Here is a 12,057-nt window from a genome sequence, read left to right on the forward strand (position 1 = left end):
CAATGCCATCAAAAAGTGGTTTTAATATTTAATTGTGTATTGGATGTGTGGAAGTAACTGATGCACGACGGGCACTTCTTGGCGCTCTGAATTCAGTCGAAGCAAAGGTCCACCATGAATGGGTAAAAAAGACCAAAAACAGAGTCAGGTTCAGTGAAGACCATCAAGTTGATCATGTGACACCTCTTCCCCCTTGTTCCGGCGGCCACTCGTTTGTCACTGTCACCTTCACTGTCCTCACCTGTGATGCTGACTAACTGACCCGTTTCACACAAGCCCGACTCAGCACCCTCTTCATCACCGGCGGGAGAACAAGAGGGGCGCTGGCTTGTGTCACACCTGGAAAAGGTCGATGGCCACCCACGGCTTCTTGCGACCTGCAAATACGGCCGGATTATCACACTGAAGCGACGAGTTCATGCAACGGCTTCCCTAATCCAGGCTCTCCCACTTAAGTGCCTGTGTTTAATCCCCATGCGTTAACCTGGACCCAACACCATCAATATGTGTTGTTTAGCTAAGTGACAATGGTGCACCCGGGTCCTGATTAGACCAGAAACCAGATACGTAATCCTCAGAGGCATGTTGGCCCCCAAAACTCCCTTCTTGGACTTCACTTTCATCACTTGAGCATCCAAGTGGTCTGAGTGGGATAACCCGGGCCGTTGCTAATCCATCAGTGCTCCCGTCTGCATGTTGGTGCAGGCTTTGTGGCCAAACGGTGTTGCTGCTGGGTTGGGTTACCTTCTTGAAGATTGTGGCAAATGGCTTTTTTGTCCACACTTAATGAATCCGTCAGCAAACGTGTTTAGTTTTGTTGCATCGTTGAAGCACCACCTCTTCCCCACCTTGGGAAGGGTTGTTGGGTTGCATGCCATCAAAAGTGATGGTCATGGTTGACATCGGAGCTGCACGATACCAGCTGTTAACACGTCTGATTTACCAATGCAGTCGTCTCTCATTTATCTCATTTCATCACCAAAGAGCCTGAAAGGGCTTAACAAGCAAGCCCTCATCTGAACCTCCATCCGGGCAAGGGAAAACTCAAAACCCATTTGGGGAGAAAAGAAGCCTTGAGAAGGGACTGCAGAAAGGAGGAATTCTCCTTCCAGGACGACCAGGCTGCTGTGGATGTGGAGTGGGCAACATAAAACAAAGCAGTCTGGGGATGATCATCAGCCAAAGCAGCTCTTAATGGTGGACCACCTTAGATCTTGTCCGATTCTGTCACGTCGAGATCCAAACAGCCGCAATCTGCTGGGCGGGCTGCTATTAGTGAATTTCTGCAAAGTAGGATGAAATATTGAATGAAGAAACACTCGGAGAGCACAGACCTCCACCAAGTGCCATAGCTCCCCCAGTATAGTCACCCACTGAGCTGAACCCAAAACGGCTTCGGACATAATGAAATGCCACGGAGAGTTGGGCGAGCACGGAGCAGCCAAATGTCACGTGGGGCGCCATGTCGCCTTGCCGTCAAGCGCACCAGGCGTGGGAGTAAAGTAGTACGGTTCAGTTTGGTTTGCCTTCCCGGCTTCTCTCAAGCGCCTTAAGAAGTGGACGAGTATCAAATGAGACGGCATTTCCAGAGCAGACACGCGTGTCCGAGTGGCACCTCCATGCTTGTAGAGTGCAAAGAGTTTTTCTAGTGGATAAGACTCCTGTGATCAGATTGGGTGGGCCTGTGACACGGAGACCCCCACATCACTCGACATTATTCCGCAATGCTGGAGCAGATATAAGCTTGAGTGAATTTTAATCCCTACAAAACAATGCAGCGCCCTGGGAAATATCTGCAGGCTAGAACAGGAAGCAACAAGGAAACGTGCAGCCCAAATGAATGCTATAGCTAGTACATATTCATTAGCTGTACGGAGGGGAAAGGCGCTGTCAGCATGATTCATTGCATTGATAAGGAAGATAGCACGAACTAATCGCAGTGTGCCAAGCACAAAAGTTTGGTTTCTGATAGTTGCTTTGCAGTATTATCCAAAATCTACAGTACCCACATTTTCCATAAAGCACAATGAACTGAACCTGCCATCAAGTCCTGGTCCACAGTGTTCTTCTTCTTACTACTTTATCCATACAAAATTAGCAATCCAAAAGTGGTTATGTCTATGAAAAGCAGGGGCCCGCAGGACACTAGTTTGAGGCCCCCGCCTTGATATGCAATTTTAATGTTAGTGCGGCCCACGCAAGTTTGATATGGATGCTGTATGGTATCATGTACCCAGAAAAAATTATTACGTTTGATTAATGTTCATGTTAAAGGTTAAATAACTGTTAATAGTTATCCTCCCTATCCGAGTGGAAGTGGTAAGTTTTTGGCTATTTAAGTTTAAAGGAAATAACTTGAAGGCTACCGTTTAGGTCGCTAGCTCTCTAGTTCGCGAGTTAGCATGTCTCTCAAAACCCTGCAGTTGTGCAATATGTTGTAAATAAAAAGAGTATAAATGTGACTATAGTCGTGTTTTGTCATGTCTACAGGGCTCTAATAATGCTTTGTTCATTTGAAATCAATCAATCAATTCAATCTGAAAAAAATAATTTGTCTACCCACCAACTATATGTGGTTTCTTACGTTTTTATTATTTGCTGTTTTATTATTATTATTATATTTATTTATTTATTACTGATTGATTGATTTTCTTTATTCTTGATTTGTTTATTTATTTTTCATCTTATTTTGTATAGAAAAATAAAAAGTAAGATATTTGAGAACAGTGGAATGTTTTATCAGAGCATTTCTTGTAGAAAATTGGAACCAAAGCGAAGTTTTAAAATTTTTTTTGTTTTTAATAAATGTGTGGGTTTTTTTTTTGAAAACCTGATGCAGCCCAGTCTCACCCAGACCCTAGCTCCAGTGGCCCCCAAGTAAATTGAGTTTGAGACGCCTGATGAAAAGTGAAAAAAATGTTTATATCACCATTATTGTTTATTTCCTCATTATCACTAAGCATCAAAACATGCACACAGTGACTTCCTTCAGTGCAAAGTATGCATCCAGTTAAAGGCATGACCGTAACATGAACGTAGCATTTTGTCGAATATGAGTAGCTTTATTATAATTGCAGTCAAGACTAACAAGCAAATATGCAAGCAATGGCTACTTTGTTGACTGCTTGTATCGATGTCAGTCTGTCAGCCATTGGGGCTTCCTCATAAACGACGTCCACTATGACATTTGCTGCAGGTCTGCATCAAAGTGCTGATTAAGGAGTTTATTTCACATTTATTCTGTCTTAGTCTGCTTGCATTGGGGCCATGCTGACGTGTTTCCGACAGACTCACCTCAGGCTCAGGTCAGATCTTCTGGTGAGAAGGATGTAATACCTGAGGCACACCTACGTGTGGCGCTGTAAATGGTCAGAACTATAGAACAGGGGTGTCCAAAGTGCGGCCTGTGGCTGTTTTTTTATTGGCTTGGAGCACATTTTTCACAATATTGAACCAAAAAACAACAACAAATAGCAAAGTGCAAGAATGGAAAACTCTGAAGTACTTTTGCAAGAATGAAGTGAAACTATTAGGACAACAGCTATAATTTTAGGAGAATAACGTCGGAAAAATAACGTCACTTTAATAGCATACATTTTTTTAGAAAACTAGCTTGTGGAAAAAGTTATAATATTACATGAAGAAAGTCTAAATATGATGAAAATAAAGTGATTACAGAAAGATAGTGGATATAGAAGTTGATAAAGCCTTTGGAGAGCTAATAGAAAAGCGTTTAGGAGCTACTGGCAGCTCACGATCTACTGGCTGGAGACCCCTGACTTACCGTGTAGGAACTCAGTGGTAACATAGCAACGCTGTTGCTCAGAAGCCGGATGCGAGGGCACCGTGTGTGTGCAACAGTTTGGCGGATATTTCATGTTCATGTTCACAAAAGCAGTCCCGTGTGAAATGTTGTTCTCTTGCTGGGAATCACCAAATACAATAACTTCTGCCTGAGCTTGTTTGTAAACAGAGGAGCAGAGCTAGGGGAGGGCAGCGAGCGTATTGCGCCTACAGCCATGCCCATTTTAGGAAGCCCCCTCCTCTGTGACATCACGTAGGAACATTTCTTTCAGGGCTCACGCAAATCTCATTATCTGAAACTTTGGCATGGTTTATCACGAGAATACATTCTAACTATATTTATAGGTCAAAAAAGTGGAAAAAGCGTAATAGGTTCCCTTTAAGAGGAAAGTTGAAATATTTGGAAATTTAAAAAAAGCAAAAAAGGCAGACTGAATAAGTTTATATACGAATAAAGCACAAAGAAGTTGTTATGGAAACCATTTATTTCTTTACAAACCCGTGGATGGACTATGTACGTAATGTTGGACATGGAATTTAAAGTTTCCTATGTTGTTTCTTTAAGGAACTTTTTTCCCCTGCAGACGTCTAAAAAAATCCATAAAGGGGAATAATATCATATGCATGTTGCTAGCAGAATTCCAGGCTCACATTTGTAGAGACTTCTTCTTATTTTTATCAGCCCAGTGTCACATTCCTCTACTTCCCCGGCAATGCAAATGTTGTTCTGGCTTTACAAAGTGTGTGTGTGTGGGGGGGGGGGGTTCGTCTCCTCTGTTCCCTAACTTCAGCCACTGTGTTATTTTTAGGCGTAAAACTGACTTTACTGTCACCTGTTCCCATCCGTCTATGGGCGACTTCCTCCCCGCTGTGCGTCCTCGTCTGGCCGTCAACAGTCTCTGTTCCGCTACCACCAGCTGAGTGCATTCGTGCACGTCACGTGACTGCAGACCACCAGCAGCGGCTGTCACTTTGCAAGCCTTTGGTGCAGATAAAAACCACAAAGTCAGTGAATGATGTCGTAATGCGTCATTATGATCGATTTTGACGGTGTTAAACTTTATTTGCTTTAGATACAAAGACAAACAGCAGCGACTGGGCCACACCTGCCTGTCACCCTCAGCTGCTGATGCATCATCACCCTGGGGGAACATGGCTCCGGCCGTGCGGCCTCAACAAAGCTGATTAATGGCCTTTCAATGAATGCATTCAAAGCAGATGGAGGTTTGATGGACATTGTATTTATATTCCTAATGTTTTTAATCATGCACTGTACACTCGCACGTGGCTGTCTTTGACATCCACCAGTGGACTGTAATACATGTTGTTATTGCCGAGGTCGACATTACAGATACTGTAGGTGTACTATGTAATGTACCGGTGATTCAACCTAAACCAGGTCCACCTAAAGGTGTCTTGAACTGTCTGTCGGTCATCTTTGACTCGCGCCTGCAGACACGTCACTTCCTGATTGACTGCTTGACTTCATGATCAGCCGCGCTCTTGTTTTTAAACACAGCCTCCTTTGACTTCGTTAAACACAACCGCGATCATATACCCGAGCGTGCGGACGGCAAAGTCAAACGGACAAAAGGACGAGAGGAAGTCCATTGTGGCGTGCGCGGCAGGAGAGGCGAGGATGAGGTGAAGCACAACCGGTGTCAAATCGAATGAGTGAGTTTTTAGCCGAGCGGGTCGGGGGCCGGCGGGAGGCCTATTTAGGAGCGTTTAAAGTCGAGCAGCGTGAAGTCTTAATTACTGAGACTTAACGCGGGCCGGCGCTGCGATCATGCTGTGACGGTCAGGAGTTGGACGAGGAAGAGAGGACGAGGATGTGGAGACCAAACAGAGCGCTCGCATTGTCTCTCCCTCAGGGGGGAGTGAAGCTTGATGAGGGTTTTTTCTGGACTGTCAGATAAAAGGCCTCGTCCTGTTCTCCAATACACGTCTGGACCAGATGGACCAAGAAATGACAGGTTCTTACCCCCGCCACCTTTATCCCTCCTGTCAGGTTCCACTTTCATGCACGCTCAGGTTTATTGGCGCTAATGATCCCGGCGTGTGCCTTCCCGCTGACCGACCACATGCCGATGCATTTGTCAAGAAGATACAGGACAGCATCCAAGTCTGCATGGTCTACAAAACCAAATAAACACCAGGGTTTCCAATTCTATTGTGCTGTGGCTGTAGGCAACCTCCTGATATACTTCTTTAACCCCACAGTGTCTATCATCTGTTGGTCCTGATATGAAACTCAGTGTTGTTTCCGCTTTCTCATGCACCCCACAGCATTGCTATTGGGCCATTTACATTCCATAGTACATGTAATGGCGGCACTCCAACTTCAGCATGGATGCCCCGCCCCCTCCTGACATGGCCTGCCCATTAGAAGAATCAATCAGCCCCGGTGGACAAGATGGATCACCTCCGCCCTTTAAGAGGCGGTTAGGCGTGTGGTGTTGTGACTGATCGCCGACTAAACGCTGGTTGCAGCTGCAAGCGTCGTCGCTTCACGCCAGGCAGCAAAACGCTGAGTCAGCGCTGGTCTAAGAAAGGTCAGACGCAAGGAGATGTACAGTATGGATGGATGGATAAGACCTGGAATATTCTAGAATGGCAGGCTGGCATGGTGGGAATGTTTGTAGATCTTGTTGTCATTGTGTGTGTGTGTGTGTGTGTGTGTGTGTGTGCGTGCGTGCGTGCGTGCGTGCGTGCGTGCATGCGTGTGTGTGCTGCAGGAATGCACCGCTTGAGTGATCACGGCGTACACGAGGGGCGCCACAGGGATTTTTGAGGGCCTCGGTGTGTGTGTGTGTGTGTGTGTGTGTGTGTGTGCATAGTTCATGACTGCCCATACAGTCTATAGCCGTGAGTTTATTTTAGTACTCCATCCTATTGTTGACATGACACAGTACTACCAAGTACATATGTGGTTTTATTCGCTCTGCTACCAACGGTGTTGTTGCCTTGAGTAGGAGCCGCTGTAAATGACATGTTTACATTCTTTCATGCTTAGTTATTCACTCACTTATTTTGAAGAACATGTACTGTAGTTCTGCCGCCGGATTGTTAGCCTTTTATTTTGGTGGGGAACTTTTATTCTTCCTGTGTGTGAAAAAATTGAATGTTGCAAACGTTGGTTGCTATTTTCTCAGGTGAAGTTGTTTGCACTGATTGTGTCTAAATATTTTGAGAAATAAGTTCATAAGAATGTGTGTTTTCATTCAATTGTTCGTATTTCATGTCGTCAAAGTTTCTGGGTGGTGGGAGGCTAACATGGAAGACTACCTTGTGTTTAAGCTAGCGTCCTTGGAAGGCAAAATGAGGTATGAACTGGCTGTACATCTCAGACTGTATAAAACACATCACAGAGTAGCTACCAACCGCCATACAAAGCAGTGAAAGAACAGGGAGAACTGGTAGTACCTCTTGGCACAGTAGAGCTAACTCATTTTAATCCGAGAGGAGACTGACGGCATCTGCAGCAAAGTGGAGACTGTGGAGTACAGCATCCGTTAGCATGTGGGTTTGTGCTCTGGTTATTCATCGTCGCATATCCAAATGTTGCAATGACGGTACCGCATAGTACCTGCTAGTACCTGCTAGTACCTGTTGTTAGTTTGGAAGCTGTGCCAAGCTGGTAGTGTAAAAATAAAAGGGACAAACTAATAGAAGCGTGTTTCTTTGTTGTTAGAATTTTTGTTAGCATTAGCATTAGCATTCATCCTGCACAGCCTTGCATATATGTCGTTTTTGCTTTTTGTTAGTTGAAAAGCGTTACTGACACCTTTAGCATTTTAATGCTACTGTAAAAAGGGCTTATAAGGGACGGCGGGGTAATAAGAGACAATTTTGGGGAAAATGTGTAATTCTGCCTTTTCATGTTAAACAGGAAACTGCTTTGTGTTGTTTTTTTTTCAAAGAAGCATATATTCTCGAACAAATCATTCAAAAAACATTTTCCCAAAAATTGTCCCTTATTACCCCGTCGTCCCTTTTAACTCAGTTTTACGGTAGCATTAAAGTGCTATCGGTGTCAGTAGATGTTCCCATCCAGTAGGTGGCAGTCTCAATGCCTGACGTTTGACACGTAACAGACGCAGAACCTGCAGTGGCGATGCCTTTCAGTCCCGCCCCTCCCCATCAAAAGAGGCACGAGCGAGCATGACCAATGAGGGTTCTCACGGCGAGCCAAGAAGGAACATTGGAGCGTGCTCTATAAAGTTCTATTGATTTGCTGCTTGCTGGCCGCCAACAGTCATTTGTCCCGCGGCTCTGGGGTTGCAAATGAATTTTGTGTTGCGTCAGCTCAGCGTAGCACACACACACACACACACACACACACACTTCAGCTGAAATGAGCTCTCATTATCTCCCACCTGCCTTAAGTAAGAGTTGAGACATCTTAAACCATTACAACATCTTCAGGACACTTTGTGCTTTTCCAACCATTTTGAATTTTGAATATGCAAGAGGTGAAACTTGCCAGAGAATTTTCCTTTGTAAAGCATTTTACAACATTTACATTTTACACCAAAAACGTCCTACTGGAAGGCTTTTTTAGATGAAGATTTCAATTTGGACTGGCTTTTAACTTAAAATGTTTGCATTTGCTCACCAGGTGGCGCCACTTTTTGCCCATTCAAAGCATGCAGCATCATTCCTTATCTTTTATTGTGCTTTGCTACTGTTTATGTGGTTTTATATCCTTTTGGAAAAAAATACAAAAACAATGGCATTATAATGTGGGCTGACACTTTTGATTGTGAGTTTTTGTTTTTACTAGAAAAAATAATGCATGATAATCAATATTGAAAATCTCTAATAATAAATAAATAAAGTTAAAATAATGAATGTATTTTATGGAAAGTATGGGAGTTTTTTTTATAAAAAAAGAATGACATATTGGAGGGGGTTAAAATCCCCGTAAATTTAATGAATACTTGATATGTATTTTTCAGGCAGAAGTAGCTCTGAAAGATCACATTTTAAAGTGGGAAAATATTAACTATATTATTAACAGTTTTTGGGAAGCTCACCTTTTTTTCCTGACAACATGGAGTGTGATTTTTTTTTCAAATCTGGCATTCTATTTTTGAATGTAATATTGTATTTCATTTTATTCAATATTGACATTATCATTATCATTACCAAAACTAAAAGCAGTGCTTCTATTGTCTTTGACTGTCCAGTTTTTGGAAGTGCGTATTGCAGCTTTGTAGTCTCTGTATCCTCTCTTGTGCTGCTCTCATTGTAAATATCATCATTTCATTAGCTGTACCTCGCCGCCATCATCCTGATGATCCTAATTTCCTGTACAAGCAATGAAAAATACACATGAACTTCATCAACAGACAAGGCTTGCATGTACTGTACCTAAGCATACAGTATCGATATAAGTACTTATACATTGGTGTGAACAAGTGATGCTAATGACTGGTTGGGCCCCCCTTAGCAGCAACAACTGCAATCAAGCGTTTGCCATAACTTGCAATGAGTCTCTTACTTGTGGAGGAATATTGGCCCAATCATCTTTGCAGAATTGTTGTCATTCCGCCACAGTGGAGGCTTTTCCAGCATGAAGCCTTGTTAAGGTCATCTCACAGCAACCACAGCGTCTCAATAGGATCCAGGTCAGGACTTGGACTAGGCCACTTCAAAGTCTTCATTTGGTTTTTCTTCCGTCATGGTCCATGTTAGTTTCAAATTGAGGTCACCAACAGATGGCTGGACATTCTCCTTCAGGATGTTTTGGTAGACAGCAGAATTCATGCTTCCATTTATCGCAGCAAGTCTTCCAGGTCCTGAAGCTACAAAACAGTCCCAGACCATCACTACCACCACCATATTTTACTATCGTATGATATTTTTTTTCTGAAACATGCCATTACTTTTACGTCAGATGTAATGGGACACAAACCTTCCAAAAAGTTCAACTTTTGTCCCAAAGGTCTTGGAGATCTTCAAGATGTTTGCTGGCAAAATTGAGACAAGCCTTAACGCTCTTTTTGTTCTACCATAGATAGATTGATAGTGAAAAAAAGTTGTCCCCTCCAGTGTGAAAGTGGTAAATTTTTGGCTTAGCAAATATTTTTCCATGACAATATCTGTATTACATGTTTGGCTAAGTTTATTTTGAACATAAAAAAAATCCAAAGCACGAGAAAAAAACAAAATCAATACAACACCAACTTAATCCCAAACGTTTACCCCTTCTCACTGCAGTAGCCCTTTGCTGATGGTGAGGATGAATGACTATGATGAAAACTATGATGACGTATATACGGCATGCATACAACTCCTGTAAAGGTTCTCCTGTATCGAGACCATGACAGCAGTTTTCCTACAGCTGGGTCTGACGCGCTTACGGACCCCACTACCCCTGCTGACGGACTTCTTTGGCCATAACACAGTGAGATTAATAATAAAAGTGTGTGAGAGAGAAAAAGAAAAATATTCTTTAAAATACCTCAAATGAAATAATCACACTTGTGATCTAATCTTACGACTCACAATGATACTTACTACTAATCTTACTACTTCCCAATGTATGCTAGCATGTCTTCCCAAGCATTTTGAGCACAACCCGTAGGTGGCGCCACAAATGTGTCCTCACATTTTCACAGGGCTGGGAAGTGATGAGAAAGTATGGTAATGGTAATGGTAATGGTAATGGTAATGGTGGTGGTTTTATTTCATTTGAACATGCATCAGATTACAATTGAGTGCATCCCATAATCAGTTCCCAGTTCCACATGTCCAAAAGGAGTAGGAAGAAGCAAAGCTTATTAAATCCTACCCCTCCATCTGGTACTTTTACAATCAGTAACTGTTACATTTGTTCACTTCCTGCTTTCCAATTTTAATTTTAATTTTAATTTTAATTTTAATTTTAATTTTAATTTTAATTTTAATTTTAATTTTAATTTTAATTTTAATTTTAATTTTAATTTTAATTTTAATTTTAATTTTAATTTTAATTTTAATTTTTTGTCCCGTACCAAAGTATGAGGTGATATGAGCATCCAATGCCATAATGGGTACCATAGTAAGTGTCAATATAGTGATATATATAGCACATCATGACTGGTTCAAGACTCTTCATCCTTGTATTTAGCAAACATCAACTGCTTGTATTGTTTCTTGAATTGGCTCATCGTTGTGCATTGTTTGACTTCCTTACTCAATCCATTCCATAGTTTGATTCCACATACTGAAATGCTATGGCTAGCATAACGTAGTCCTAGCATAGAAGTGTTTCAAATGTACTTCTTCCCTGAGATCATATTTCTCCTCTCTTGTAGAAAAGTATTGGATGACATTTTTAGGTTTGACTAGAAGTTAAGTCGATTACCAGCAGTTTTTACTTCTCATTGGTGGCTCCTCACCAAGCAGTTTTTCCATATGATGTTGTGCATGCGTGTCCATAGAGGAAGATAGCGCGACAAAGGATACACATCTGTAAAATCTCTACATGCACCATATTATAATGCGCCTGAACATATCAGCTCAGAGTCTGGGAAAAACATTCCCGAGCAGACGCGAGGCCTGGCTGGCCAGAGAGTCTGACGTTTTCCGGACTCTCCTTCCAGCCTCCATTGGGCTCACTGGCTTGCTTGTGGGAGGAAGGAAGCGCTTCAGGTCACTTCATTAGCTGAAAAATGACCTGCAGACATCACGTGAGGTCATGTGATTGCAGCAGTCTGAAAAGGAAGAGTCAAGTGTGGGAAAAAAATAATAATAAAAGAAATGAAATGTTCCGTGTCTCCAAGCTGACCTGTCTTTTACCTTCCGGAAACATGATAGTCCACAGAGTGAAGACACTTTAATCCAACTCACAGACTCTTTCTGGGGCCCGTGAGATGACGCTTGGGCTGTTGAAATGGGGGTAAAAATGGCCTTTTGTAAAGTTTTGAAGATTAAAAATATATATTTACATAATTATTTAATCCATGCATATTTTACATGATTTTTATATGCTAATTATGAATAACAATGTCATAAATGGCACATCTTGCTGTGAAAGTTCAATAATGCTTGCTTTAATCAAATTAAGAATGAACAGAAAAGATTTCTAGATTGCTAAACGACTCCTTCGTACTCGGCGTTCTATGACGCCGTATCATGTCTTCAGGCTGCCAGAAAAGAAATGCGAGTCAGGAGAAGGAAAGGAAGCTAAAAGTAGGCAGCCAAAAGCTTACTACATTTTTTTTCCAAAGAAAGGTTAGTTGCGGACTTTATGATTGATGAACT

The sequence above is a fragment of the Doryrhamphus excisus genome, linkage group LG8, assembly GCF_037039965.1.
Source record: "Doryrhamphus excisus strain RoL-2023G ecotype Guam linkage group LG8, RoL_Dexc_Guam_v1.1, whole genome shotgun sequence".
In the NCBI taxonomy this organism is placed as follows: domain Eukaryota; kingdom Metazoa; phylum Chordata; class Actinopteri; order Syngnathiformes; family Syngnathidae; genus Doryrhamphus; species Doryrhamphus excisus.